Below are 15,022 nucleotides of genomic sequence, written 5' to 3' on the forward strand. Positions count from 1 at the left end.
GTGTTGTGCAGCCATGAGTTAGTATCATTGTGCTTAGGTAGGATAATATAATGACAGCTTTCGATCCCTTGGATACTCTTAAACAATTTTATTAAGACCTGAAAGTCACATTTAACATCAAAGATTAAGACAGGAATACACACACTTCAGTGGAATACAGATTGTGCCTCTGTGTGGATAAATGTCTGTTGCAACTGAAATCCTCTAAACAAGAGGGATTAAGAACAGGTAATAGAAATAGATCGAAGGACCGCCATGGAAAAAATAACACAAGGGAACTCAGGCGGCATGAAACTAAACAAGTCCTGTAAGTTTGCATCAGGGTCAAATTCGGGGAACCTACAGTATTGGAAAAAGAAGTACTATAATTGTTTGTGTTGCACACTGAGAGTCAGTGGTGTTTTATCTACCAGTGATGGATGGAGATGGATTTAAATTTAAACTATTATATTAACTCCTATATTAAGCTTTATTTTTTGAATGTATGTATAAGCATGTATACATTTTTTCTGTGATGGGGTGGTGACAAGCCCTCGTGTTTTCAGTCTCCATAAATTTATGAACCATTGCTCTAAATATACCTTGAATATATCATGAATGGAAGTACTAATTTAAAGTCATTAACTGTACCCATAACTAGAGATTGAGGATTTACTATGGATATCGAAATAATTCACACACTTCTAAGATTGGATTTATCCCTTCTAAACTATATGGAGTTAAAATAATTAGATAACTGAAGACAAAACTGGTGGGGAAAAAAGTCACACTTTAATAAACATTGAAGTAAAGAGTTAGCTCTCTACTTAAATTATGTGTTCTTTGAATGCTTAATGGCATATTATTAATTTAAATTTTTATTGGAAGGCATTGCTGCATAAAGTCATATGAAAGTAAAATACATTTGCATGCTATAAAACACAATAGTAAAGTGAACATTTGTGAACTCCCCACCAATCTTAAAAAAATAGAACATTGCCATACTCTGGAATGCTACATTGCCTTTTGTAAAATCAAAGTAAGAACTGCTATAAACCATTTCTCAAAGTACTCGACTGCACATTGACATAAAATATACTGAAGAGGACTAACTCCATTTTAGCCTCTTGGAGAGGAAATCCTTATCAACCACCAAACATACTTCAGTAAAACCCAGTTTACCATAAATACTTGACTCAATTTTTTAGTTGCTGATAAGCCCCAAATATTGAAGAGCAGACATGTGAAAAATATTTGGAAAACAAACATATTTATTCTTTGCTCATTGCCTCTATAATTTGACACAGTTGCAAAACTGATTTTACAGCATCTTCCCAGAGAGTTATTTCCCTGGTCTTGAGAAACTAAATACTCTGAGACCTCCTTTATGCAATTAAGCAAATAGAAGAATTAAGTTTTTACTATATAGTTACCCCATTTTGCCAGGTCATGACTTTCAAAAATGTGAGGCAACATATTTAACTTCCACTATTTCTAACAGATAATACATAATGGAAATGCACATAACCAATTTTTGCAGGTTTTGTTCTTATTTTTAAATTCGATCACAATGATTAAAGTTACGTAACTTTTAAAACTAGAGCCAGGGGCGCCTGGGTGGTTCAGTGGGTTAAGCCGCTGCCTTCGGCTCAGGTCATGATCTCAGGGTCCTGGGATCGAGTCCTGCATGGGGCTCTCTGCTCAGCAGGGAGCCTGCTTCCCCCTCTCTTTCTCTGCCTGCCTCTCCATCTACTTGTGATTTCTCTCTGTCAAATAAATAAATAAAATCTTTGGAAAAAAAAATAAAAATAAAACTAGAGCCAGACCAAGGGCAACGCTTCTCAAATACATTTTGCTAGCTACGTTATCAGATCTGCTTTTTCAAAGACATATCCTATTTTGTTCTGTAGGGGTATATCTTTATCAGTGCTTTCAGTGAGAAATATTTGCCTTTGCAGTTTAATAGTTTTAAACACCGAGTCGAAATTTGAGCAGGATCTGAATTAAGAACTTATTTGCAACTACACCAAGGGCATAGTTTGACTTCTACATTCTAACTCACCTCTGTATATTTTCCATTTTAATGGAGCTTAAGAAGATGAAAAAAAGATAAAGGGAAATGTAAATAAATTCTCTCTCTCTCTCTTTTTTTTTTCTTTGCAGAAATAGGTATTCTTAAGAGGGACAATTTTTTGGTCCAATTAATTTACTTCCCCTATCAATCATGGACAAACACTAAAGAGTGATAAAGTTGATTCTGTGGACCCTCAGAGTCAATTCCACAAGTTTTAGAAAATTATTCTCCATATATTTTCATGTGTCTTGGTGAGAGATCATGTCTTAGTAACATACAGGTTTTTAAGAAAGATGTTAATGGTTGAAATGCCCTCATCTATAGAATGTAATGGAACTTTCTTCATCTGTGACTAGGGATAAGTTTGTTTAAAATGTAGTTTTTACATTTTTAAAAAAATTTGTGATATCCTCACAAGTAATGATTTTATGTTTTGTCTGTCATATGATAGAGTAAGTCTCTGGATCTCCATTATTGCTGCAGTTAAAAAAACAGTAATTTTATCTAAAAAATTATAAACATAATGCTTGTGTAAGTATATAACCTCTTCAGACTTACAGATAAAAATGGATCTATCTAAAGTAGCTGAAAAAACATTGCAAACTTTCTTCCTTCACATGCATGCACATACCCTAAATATGACTGATGCTAGGGACACCTAAATCCACCAGCAGCAACTCAGCACAATCAAGTAAGGTTAATCTGCATGAGAGAAAAAAAAAATGTCAATAAACTTAAGCTGGAGAAAATCTGAAATTGCATTTGTACTTAACAGAGTCTCAGATTAACCACATTCATCCAAGCTGAATGTTGTTTAATTCAGCTAAGCAAATGAAGTTTATGTTCATCCTGAAACTCTATGTTCTAAGGTTTTGGCTAGTTGGCAGATAAGAAAGATTCCAGCTCCTTCCGCATTTGGGGTTCACTATATATAATTTATAACTGAATTTCAGAATCAGTTATGAACTCACTTTGTTAAACTTCTCATCATCAATCGTCATCCTGGAAGTTGGGAAAACTATAGAGAGGAAATTTAGTGGTACTCTAGAATCTGAGTGTAACTGTTGACATTCCTTCCCTCTGGTCAAATTTCTAAGGGAATTGAAGGGATGATAATTTTACAACTGAATTTTCCTTCCCTTAGTAGAGTATTCATTACATAATAATCTTAATTATTTTGGGGAAAACCATCTTCACTAAGATCTGTAAGGTAATTTTTTATTCCCTAGGGAATTTAATTAAATGGAGAACCACATTCCTTCACAATACTGTATCATACAGATTTCACCAGAAAGTACTTCCGGGGCCACCTTCAATTTGATATTCCCAGTATTTCCTTTTTCCAACCTCAGATGCTTATGCAGCACCTCACCCACTCTTTCTAAGATTTCCTTTGGTAATTTCAAATTCAAAGCCAATGATCTTTTCTCCAGAGTCAGAGAATATATTACCCTTTTGATGTGCGCCTCCCTGCATCTTCCTTTTATAGTCCATAATGCTAATTTACTTCATTCAAATATAGAGAAACATCCTACTTGAAGTATCTATATCTGTATCTGCATCTTAAAGTGTCAAGAGCATAAAAAGTTATCTACATTTTCCAAAGAACTGGTTACATTTCAAATTGCAGTAGTCAACTTGCTAATAAGCAAGTGATTCATCTCGTTCTTTCAAACAGCCCAAATGCATAGTGACTCACAACAGACCAGCTGTTTTGGTCATGTAATCGCCACACTCAGAACACTCGGTGTACAAATAATACAATGTTAAGGACAGGTTCTCTGCACTCACCGTGCTTGGGTTTGAGATCTGATTCTAGGACCGCTAAGATTAAACAGTAGTACCCATGTCATCAGTCTTGTTACGAGGAATAGTGAAATGGTCCATGTAAGAGGACTTGGCACAGTCTTGGCATATACAAGTATGTATCCACAGATCAATGTTTCAGTCTTTTACACTTGTATCATTTTTTCAAATATAGTAAATCAGTGATGGAGGTAGGCAACTTCTGATTTATAAACTGTTCCCTTTCCCCCCATTATATTGGTAGAGTTTTTGAGCTTTGATTAAAGTGTGCTATGTGACAAAGACAACTCTTAAGAAAGCAAGAGTTTGGTAGAAAGCAAGGGTAGTCAGACTGAAGAATTAAACTCAGATTTTAAGGCCTTTAAGTATTTTTGTGTGAGTATAATCAATACACATGAAAATATCCTAATTTTTTTCTATATAATAATAATTGATAGTAAAATGTTTCTTTTATTTCTTAGGGTGTAATTTACATTTGGTAAGATGTACAACACTTAACCATATCACATAATTAATATTTACATGTGAATATATATATTTATGCATATGTATGTACACTCTAACAAAATCAAGATATAAAGCACTTCCTTTCACCTGAACTTCTACTGGACTCTTTTTTAGTCAAAATCTGCCTCCAAGAAGTAACTTCTATTTAGGCTTCTATCATAAACAAGAAGTTTGCCTTTTTCTTGAATTTCATAAGAATAGATTCTTAGAGTACGTACGTTTTTTATTTCTTTTTCTCAAAATAATGGATTTGAGATTTATCCATATTGTAGTCTACAACAATTTGTATGTTATTTTTTATTTCTCTGCAGTATTCTACTGATTCTGTTGACTCTAAAAGTATTTATTTTCCTTTTCATGTATATTTGGGTTGTTTCCAGTTTGGTGCTACTATGGTTATTCCACTGTGAATCATTTTGTGCACATATATTCATATTTCTTAGATATATAGCTAGAAGTAGAATTGCTTGGCCATATGCAAGCCTTGGGTTTGTTAGACATCATCAAATGTCTTTCTGAATCATTAGGTTTAGTGTTTGTAGTTCCACCAGTTGTTCCACATCCTTGTCAACACTTTGTATTGTCAGTCTTTTTAATTTAAGCATCCTGGCGTGTATGGGAAGATATTTCATTGTTATTTAATTTGCATTTCCACAACTAAGGATGCTGAAGTTTTCCATATGTTTTTCTTCACGACATCAATAGAGTCCACATGATTTTTTTAAACTTTTAAAAAATGTTATTAAGTCTATTTATATTTATAGTCATTATAACATGAATATACAACATAGTCAAGGACTGGGTAAATCTGTGTTATATATGTTACTGTGGAACATATGTGAAAGTTGGGATACCTTGGTAGAAAAAAGCAATGGTAGACTCCATTAACTTAATTAGTAGGAAAGGAGGATTTAATCCATTCCTATTTAGCTGCAGAATGCCTTTAATTCAATTTAATCTGAATTTTGCCCTAAACATATGCAATTAGAAAATGTATTTATTCATTAGAAACTCTTTTCCATAGCAATTTTGTCCCAGTATTACAAGTTTTTCCATTCATGTAATTTTTTATGAGTAAAATGTTCTTAAAAGCATTTGTTATAAAGGGGCTGATTTTTAACAGTCTAAATCATGGAAGGCTAATTTTTGAGCTTATATATAACTCTCTTTGCAAAATTAAAAATATACATATAACCTTGTGAAGTAAAATTAAAATACTAAATTTAGACATAAAGGAAAAAAATATAGCCAAAGCTGAAAACATATGGAGACTAGATTATGTTTTTAGAAAAGGAATATTTTAAGCATTGAAATGCTTAACAAAAATGCTCAAAATTAATTTAAAACAAAATTGTTCCTAAACAGAACATGTAAAAAGAGTTTTCCTGAGATGCAAACAACTCTGAAGATAATACTAACTTCTTTCAATTATATGCAAACAACCAAAACAATCTATTAAAATGTCTTAGTGCCAACAATTGATATATTGAGTAAACTATTATTCATATACTCTTCTATATGCTTTCAGAGTATTAGCGAAGTGAATTTAGGAATTTTTTTTAAAGAATAGTTTTATCAGCACATTAATATATGGTGCAAATTTAATATTTCTATGAGTCATCTAATTAAATTTATACTTTTAATTTAAGTGTATTTAATATCATATTTGAACATCCCAGAATAATAATCAGACTACTTTTCTTTGCAGATGGTAGAGCTACAGTCTAAAGTTGCTTAATGGACTTATACTTTTTAGTTTCCTTACTAAATCATTTCATTAACAAATGTAATGTGACTTACTCATTCAAAAAACAAACAAACAAACTCTTTTAATTCTAATCTCTGCACAGCCTTTTCTAAAAATAATGTTTGCCATATGCCAGAGGAAGAAATTCTGATTTGTAAAAGGTATCACTCAGAGAAAAATTCAGAGAAAATTTATTTATAATTTTCTTTTCTTTTTTTTAAAGATTTTATTCACTTATTTGAATTGAGAGAGAGAAAGAGAGCACAAGTCGGGGGTAGAGAGAGAAAGAGAAGCAGACTCCCTACTGAGCAAGAAGCCCAATGTGGGACTGGATCTCATGACCCTGAGATCATGATCTGGGCCAAAGGCAGGCGCTTACCCAGTTGAGCCACCCAGGTGTTCCTATTTATGGTTTTCTAAAGCCTTTCCTACCCCTACTTTTTATTAACAGAAAGGCTAATTTGAAGTTTAAAATTTCTAGGTGCATGTCTACCTGTAAATATATCTTTCTTTGAATACTGAATCTGATATTTTTTCCTAGAAAAATTTACAATAAGTATCTCATTGCTAATTTTAATTGTAAATTTTATTTATACAAGTAATTGTAACAAAGACTCAATATACAACTCCTTTTTCCTGTTTATAGTCTTATACTGTAAAATAATTTTGACAGAATATGCACATTTCTTTTTCACTTCTAAAAATTAACCATAAGCTATAATGATCTCTAATAAATTCAAAATGAAATGGCTATATACAAATTTGTCTTCCTTAGATGTTTGTTTATTTTTTATCTGTTGTCCCATTATATTGTTCAGTGTAAAGTGTGCTTTTTGCTCATCTAGAATATAACAGGTAGCATATTATAAGCTTTATAAATAATTATTTAGGTATATACATATACCTAAATATATTACTAGATGCAATATATTGTTTAAGGTAATGCATTAAATGCATTATATACATATTATACTACCTAACCCTAAATATATTAAATAGGTTATAAACTATAAATATATAGATACATATAATATGCTAAATATAAATAAAATTACAAATGATATAGCATTATTTATTATTATATATTATATTTTAAAACTTATTAAAATGATTCTTCGAAGTAATACTATTTAGTAAATGATGGATCATCTTTGACAAAGAAGTCTGGTTCGGTTTGAAATCTGAATATGCAAATAAATATTGGGTACGTTTCAAACTTGGTAAAATTAATTCTCTTGACTAATGACAGAGATAAGAAAGAAAAACAATGCATTATATTCTATTAGGATATCTAATAGCCAAAGCAATTTTAGATTAGATTAATTAGAAAAGCGTGGGCATCTTAATTATATCACTGTAGAAACAAAGCAATATCAACTTACTATTTTCAGTCAGGACAACAGATCAAATTAGACAGGGTATTTTGCTTCAGAAGATTTACGCAAACAGATCATAGCATGAAAGAAGCTGGGGGATGAATTAGATTTTTGCAAAGATTAATTGCAACATTAACTAAACTAAACAAAATCAGTGTGAGGCAAGATCACGCAAGTGGGTCTAATCAATTTTGAGTGAATTTAAAGCAGTAATATTTGATGGATTTGATTGTTAAAACATCTGTCACATATATTTCCCAGAGTTACTCCTGCTGCTTCATTGCCTCTCCCCAGAGAAGCCACTTTGGGCGTTCAACAATCAAGTTCAAGGTATGATTAGACCAGTGACAAAGCCATTGATTCTGAGAGCCACCAGGGCAGATGTTTTCAATTGAGTTAGACTTTATGTGAAAGCATAGTGGAATTAAAACTTTTACTGTTGTGTGCCCACTTCAGACCATAAGAAAACGCAATTGCTTTTTTAAATTTCCAAATTTTCTAACCAGGAATTTTGACCAAAACCAAACTAACCTAACTAAATGCCAAAACCTAACCAAAATGCTAACATTGTATCTTCTTACTGGTACATGCAGAACAGACTTACTCCACCATCCAAGAACTGTATGATGGAGAAATATTTACAGGTACAAATCTCTAATATATGATCTAAAAAGAAGTCACCTAGTTGCCAAATCTGAGTTCAGAAGTTTAAAAATTTCTTATACTTCTTATATGGACTTTTGCTCCTTTTTGTTTTTACTCCCACTCTGAAACCACCAGCACCATTTCCCTAACCATATAATCAACATAATGAAGAGACCGCTTTGGTGTCTCACAGATGCCAATCCCAGGCCTCCAATGATAATACCAGTGACAATTTAATACAGTGACCAAGGACTCTGGATTTGAGGAATATCCCTGATTTTCATTAATATTATAACCATCTTTAACTTAAAACAATGGGTTTAAAGAATCAGAGAATAATATCTCTCAGTTTCTTGTATTTTCTTTTCAGTTCTAAATAAATGAGGATGCATCAATCTATGGGCTCAAAAATATGGTCAGTTCAGATAAAAATAATTCCTCCTACCACCCACAAATTACGTGAGATAAGAATCCACAGTGGCAAAAGGATTATTAATGAGGATTGCTATACATGCTGATCTAATCTTTTCAGGTCTGTTTAAAATTCCTTCTTCAATATAATTCTGAATTTGAGGGTTAGGAATATGAGATGGGAGTTCTAATATACATCGCTTATTATAACCATTACTTCTGGCATTACTGATGCATGTAGAGATTCATCTGTCACCTGTTCATTTTAGAATTACTAGTGTTGTTTTGTATTGCCTTCACTTTCTGCCTGTATCAAAGTTGACGCTGTTTGCTCATACTCATAGTGTTTACTGAGAATTTTCTTCTAAATGTATAGTTTACAGTTTTTGTTAATAATAACTTTAAGTATAATATACCCAGCCATTCATCCACTTACTTATATTTATTGAGTAATAATGGCAAATTCCAAAAATGTAGACAAAGTTACCAAAATGGGGAATTTAGAAAAAAATGTGACATAGCTTAAAATATGCTACAGTTATGCCATGAGTTTATTACCAATTTAATTTATATGAGTATATTTTAAAACCTATGAATTCACTTAGAACTAAATTTAAAATTTTGTATGCCAAGTACTCATTAGGTACAGGAAAGAATTCTAATTATTCTTTCCATAGAACATACTCTCTAGTGAAAATAGATAAATAGTACCAGGCAGAAGCATATCCTGGAGCAATGGAAATGGCTAAAGGTTTCTGTTTCCCACCACTTCCTAGGAAGCAAATTAAGTAGAAATACTGAGATATCAACAGAAGTGTAATTAGGCAGAATAGATACTAATGATCAATGGTAAAGATGACCTATGAGTCAGCAAAATAGTAAGTAAAGTGAAGTGCTATCAATAAACATAAAGGTGTGATCTAAGTCAATTGAATAAAATGTGTTAGCTGAGCAACTTTAATCAAAAAATTCAATGCACGGTGCTAAAATGTTAGTAAGTATTAGAGCCCGAGTTTTTAGGTGAGAACTCCACCATTTCTACATGTTATTTAGATGCATTTTATTTTATTCTATTTTATTTTAGATGCATTTTAAATCATGTTCTGCACAAATTCTGGGGCTACTTCTTTTTATCATCTTGGAATTGTAAAATCTTTCTTACCCTTATGTAGTATATCTTTAGGTAGATTTGGTTCACATAATTACTTAATAGTCTCAGAATGAGTTCTCAAATCTAGAGGTCTACTGGTCAAAATTCCCAGAATCTGTATTGGCCAAAAATTATGTCTAAACCAGAAAACTGAATGAAAATGACTTTAAATAAGTCATAAGCTCCCTTCTTGGCCACAGTTCCCAACATTCACTACTGGGCACTTTATATTAATATTCATGTTAATTTCCTGGCCCTATAGGTATTTTTATTTAGAACTTCTGGACTTAAATTTTGTCCTATTGGGAACCGATCATTACTTTACTGAAATTCATGTGTGTGTATATAAAATAGTATATGCATACATTCAGAAAAAATGTGAGGTGTAGTTTCTACTTTCAAGCCCTAAGTTGCCTCTGACTTTCAGCCTATTTTACTTAAAAGTTAATAGTTGATTCTGATTCCAAATTAGGTTTCTTTTCCATCTAACACAGTTGCTACCTCAGCCCTTGTTTAGTTCCAGACAATATATTTTGATGGATTTCTTCTATAAGTTGTCTGTTTTTGCCAAGTAATGGGGCTCTCCATGGAGTTGGTAGTTCAAAGGAAAGTAATTTTATTTGGATTCTGATTGCTCATTTAATTGACTAACACCCACATCCAAACTTTCCATAAATTTATTATGAAATTTATCATTGTCAACTTGGGTTTCTCTACAAGTAACCACATCTCTCTAAATTATCATAGCCATTATAATTCAACCTCAGTGAATTTTTCAACTGAGGCTAGATTGTTAACTTCCATAATGCCAGATGCAGCTAATTTTGTTCTAAGTATGAAGCTTGGAGTCCATACAAACAACTTAATCAGTCACTTCACTTCAGTTAGAGATTTGTTTTTGTTTTTGTTTTGTTGTTGTTTTTAAATTGCCTTGGCATTCCCACAGAACTGGTCTATCATCTGCTTCAAATCAGCCTATGGTGATTAATAAGTTCCAGTTGAATTCACCATTCTGATGGTAACATCACATGCTGTAAAGCAATCTCTTTGGAATCCAAGGACGTTACTGTTTGTAGGAAGAGGAGATTGCAAAACATCATGACCTTGTCATGCCCTGTTGGAAGTGGATCAGCTGCCAGATATTTATTGACAGGACTCAAGACTTAAGAGCTCTGTTCTCCAGAACTGACAAGGTCAGAGCAGCTTACAGGTAATAATGAAACTAATTCAAACAGTTGTGCTTACATGATGGTTTGACATATGTCTGCCTCCTGCCTGGCTTTTATGAATGACCAACCTCTATACAGGCCAAAATGAACAATGTACCAAAATGACCATGGCACAGTTTCACTTTATCAAACTAATATTAGTATCAGCATACAGTTTTATGTTCGTTTGGGATTCTTGGATTCCACATCTCTATGTTGGAGGTAGATATAAATATTTACCTCTAAGTTTATGTTTTCCTGTAAAATATTTTTATAATAATAATGGATTTCCATGACATCATTCAGATAGCAACATAGGTCATTTTCCATTTTATTTTCCTTCACAGTGAGACAAACTACTATCTACCCATGGACAAGACACCATTGTGACAATCCCAGAAACCTGTGGCAAAGCTAAAGCACTCCTTGGACAATAGAGAATAAAGACCACATTAGGAAGGTAAGAGGGGAGACTATATTCTGACCACACTGCTCCTTCCTTAGGCCAGCACAGTACACACAGAAAGGGCACCCTGGGTCTATGGTTTTTCCAGTGCGTGTGTGGGGGAAGCTCAAGGTGGATGCCTAGTTCCCCTGTCGTTGCAGGCTGCTTTCTGGGAAGCTCAGTTGGGGCTCACCTCACCTCACAGAAATCACTGGAGGAATCTGGAGGACTCAACCACAAGGTATCAAGTACAGATGGAGAAAGGGGCTGGGCTTACAGAACTCAGCATTCGGATCTTGGCAGACCATATTCTTGCTTTTAGGATTACCCGATGTGAGATCCCAGCTAGTGGGCATGCCATCTGCAGAGCTGAGCCAATGGCCCCACATGGTCAGGAAGTTCAGTCAGCAGTTCTAATTGGAGTCCCCAGCCAATGAACTTTATTGGCTCTGGAGTCCATTCTACAATCTGACATAGGCTATGTCCTTACCAGATCATACGTTACTCCAAAGCCCTACTCAACACCAAAAATAATGATAATAATCATAAATGACCCAATTAAGAAATAGACAAAGAACCTAAATAGGCATTTTTACAAAGAAGATATTCAAATGGCCAGAAGGTATATGAAAAAGAGTTCAACATCATGAACCATAGCAAAACACAAGTCAAAACCACAGTGAGGTATCACCTCGTATCTGTTAGAATGGCTACTATCAGAATGACAAGAGATAACAAATGCTGGTGTGGATATGGTAAAAAGGGAATCCTTGTGCACTGTTGATGGGAATGCAAGCTGGTGCAGCCATTACTGGAAACAATATGGAGGTTCCTCAAAAAGCTAAAAACAGAACTGCCATACTATCTACTTCTGGAAATATGTGCAAAGGAAATAAAATCACAATATTGAAGTGATATCTGTACTGCATGTTTATTGTAACATTATTTACAACAGCCAAGACATGGCAACAACCTAAGTATTCATCAGTGGATGAATGGATTTAAAAAATGTAGCTTGTGTGCATGTGTGTGTAATAAAATATTCAGCCATAAAGAGAAGGAAACCCTGATATCTGTAGTAACATGAGTGAACCTTGAGAACATTATGCTAAGTGAAATATGCCAGACAGAGAGAGACATACACTGTATGCTTTCACGTAAGTGTAGATTCTAAAACAACAACAACAAAACCAGACTGGTAGTTGCCAGGGATTAGATGGGGGGAGAAAGGACAGAGAAAATGGGTGAAGGTGGACAAATGGTACAAAATTTAAATTTCAAGATGTATAAGCACTGAGGATATAATGTACTACATAATGACTATAGTTAATAATACTGTACTGTATATTTGAAAGTTGCTAAGAGACTAGATCTTAAATGTTCTCACCATAAGAAGTAATAATAATAAAGATTGTAACTGTCTAGTGATGGATGTGTTAACCAAACTTATTATGATAATCATTTACTATATATATATATATATATATATGCATATATATATACACACACACATATCAAATTATTACATGGTTCACCTTGAACTTCTATAATGTTATATGCAAATTATATATCAACAAAGCTGGAAAAAATAAAAATTATATAAATTACACACACACACACACACACACAAACTCAAAGTCATTCTTATTTTGTGGTCCTTCCATTTATGCCATCACTTTTTATTTTTCCAGATAGCATTTTCACTGGTTAATTGCATGCCCTTGCTTTATTGTTAGCATCACCACCCCAGAAGACAGGGATAGATTTGAGATAAGCGTTGCCATGCCTAAAAAAAGTTACTCCCTAATTAATAAACCTACATAGAAGACACCTGCCTGGACACTTTAAATCTGGTTTATACCATTTATAAATCTAATTGTGGAAAGTTGAGAAGACAACTCTACTTGTTTATCATGGGATACCCAGATAGTTTGGATTTTCATTGTTCCTTATATCAGCAAAAGTATTTTGAAAGTCCACATAAGAACACAAAGACAGTGGTCATTAAAAATTCTATGACTATTATTTTTACATAATGACTAAAGGCATATATATGTGAGCTGAGAAAATGCCAAATCTATAACCAGAGATGAGCATTATGGAGTGATCTTCCCTGATTTCATCATTGACCATCCAGTATAATGGACTGCCACTAGGAGAGGAAGATGCCATTAGAATTCCACTGATTTATTTATAAGTTCCAACATGAAGATCCTTCATTAGTGAGGGCAGAACATGGAAAGCAAAGCAAAGATATGAAGTGTTACATGCTTATTAATAACCATCAGACCCAAATGGTGATTGGGGTGGCTGACCAAAAAACAACTATAATACACAAGGGTAAAAGTTCTTTATGAGTAGTAAGCTTCTGAATACAGCCTTTGTCACTCATAAGTATAAGCTCAACCAAAGGGGTATCCATGTAGGAAAACTTGAAGACAACTGAGTAACTTACTTATAGTATAATTAAAGTTAGAAGTTGAGAAGGGAGTGATGTCTCATTCCTAAAAAAACATTCCAGTGTCAATAGAATAACATTCTTCAATTAAAATAATTACCCATTTAATTGAATTATCAATTGGTATAATCAATAATTGGTACAATCAATTAATTATTGATTATATATATTATATATAATATATATATTATATAATCAAATAATTGGTATGATCAATTATTTGTCAGTGGACATTCTATGAAATAGGAACCTCTCTAATGTGCCTTTCTCCCTAATTTGCTACAAAGAGGAACAATCAGATCATCCACACATAGTACAGGGAACTGCTCTTAATGGAAGGAAAACATTAAACAGACCTTGAGGAACAATTTGAGATGCCAAACATATGCAATACAGGTCACTTCACATAAAAAATTTCTAAATTAGGACGTGGTTGACTGGAGAATACATTGGGATCTACCATAAAATGTCTAAACTCTCTCGCACTTTTGAAATCTTACATAATCACAAAAGAAATATATATTTGAAAAATGATTTTGCCACCCAATAAAGTGGTTTAAATAGATGTGACAAGCTGAAAAAATAATTTCTAGCTACCTCATCAATGACCCAAACCAATTTTGGGAACACACACATACACTGGTGAATTTAAGAGATTAACAGACACATCTCCTAACTGAAAAATGAATTATCTTTTAATCCTAACCAATTTGTGAAAAATCCTTTGAAAATCTAATAAAAGCTCCATATAAAAAGTACTTTGGGACAAACATATCATACATGTATTTTCAGAGGTGTCACCATTTCCTAAAACACAGGACAGACCCTTTAAAACAGCATTTAAGGGATGCCCGTGTGGCTTAGTCGGCTAAGTGTCTACCTTCCATTCAGGTTGTGATTGCAGGGTTCTGGGATGGAGTTCTACATTGGGCTCCTTGCTCAGCAGGGAGTCTCCTTCTCCTTCTGCCTGCTGTTCTCCCTGCTTATGGTCTCTCTCTGACAAATAATAAAGAAAATCTTATAAAAAATTTAAAAACTAAAGTAGCACTTAAGATGAATCAGACATTTTTAAACAGTATATGTCAAAATACAACACAATGGAGGAGCAGTCTCATTTCATTTATGTAGGAACTGAGTCTTGATGAGATTAAGTGACATTTCCAAGTCACAGGAAATAACTGTGCCAAACCTTGATTCAGGACTCAGTCTTAGTCAC

The 15,022-nt window shown here is 33.3% G+C and overlaps 1 protein-coding gene and 1 long non-coding RNA gene across 10 annotated transcripts in view; one reads left to right on the forward strand and one right to left on the reverse strand.

Annotated features, from left to right (window-relative positions):
* DCC (DCC netrin 1 receptor) overlaps window positions 1–15,022 on the reverse strand; it is a 1,135,716-nt gene that overhangs the window by 498,396 nt on the left and 622,298 nt on the right. The window lies entirely within an intron of this gene.
* Window positions 1–15,022, forward strand: part of LOC309847831 — a 44,152-nt gene that overhangs the window by 21,121 nt on the left and 8,009 nt on the right. For 3 of the 7 annotated variants that reach the window (XR_014302654.1, XR_014302657.1, XR_014302658.1), the window contains 4 exons: window positions 7,751–7,819; window positions 10,642–10,905; window positions 11,251–11,363; window positions 11,510–12,257. This is a non-coding gene — a long non-coding RNA (uncharacterized lncRNA). Of the gene's footprint in view, window positions 1–7,750; window positions 7,820–8,504; window positions 8,550–10,641; window positions 10,906–11,250; window positions 11,364–11,509; window positions 12,258–15,022 lie in introns of those variants that run through there. The other 4 variants (XR_014302653.1, XR_014302656.1, XR_014302652.1 and 1 more) reach the window with 3 other exon arrangements.

The sequence above is a fragment of the Mustela nivalis genome (genome assembly GCF_964662115.1).
Source record: "Mustela nivalis genome assembly, chromosome: 14".
NCBI lineage: Eukaryota > Metazoa > Chordata > Mammalia > Carnivora > Mustelidae > Mustela > Mustela nivalis.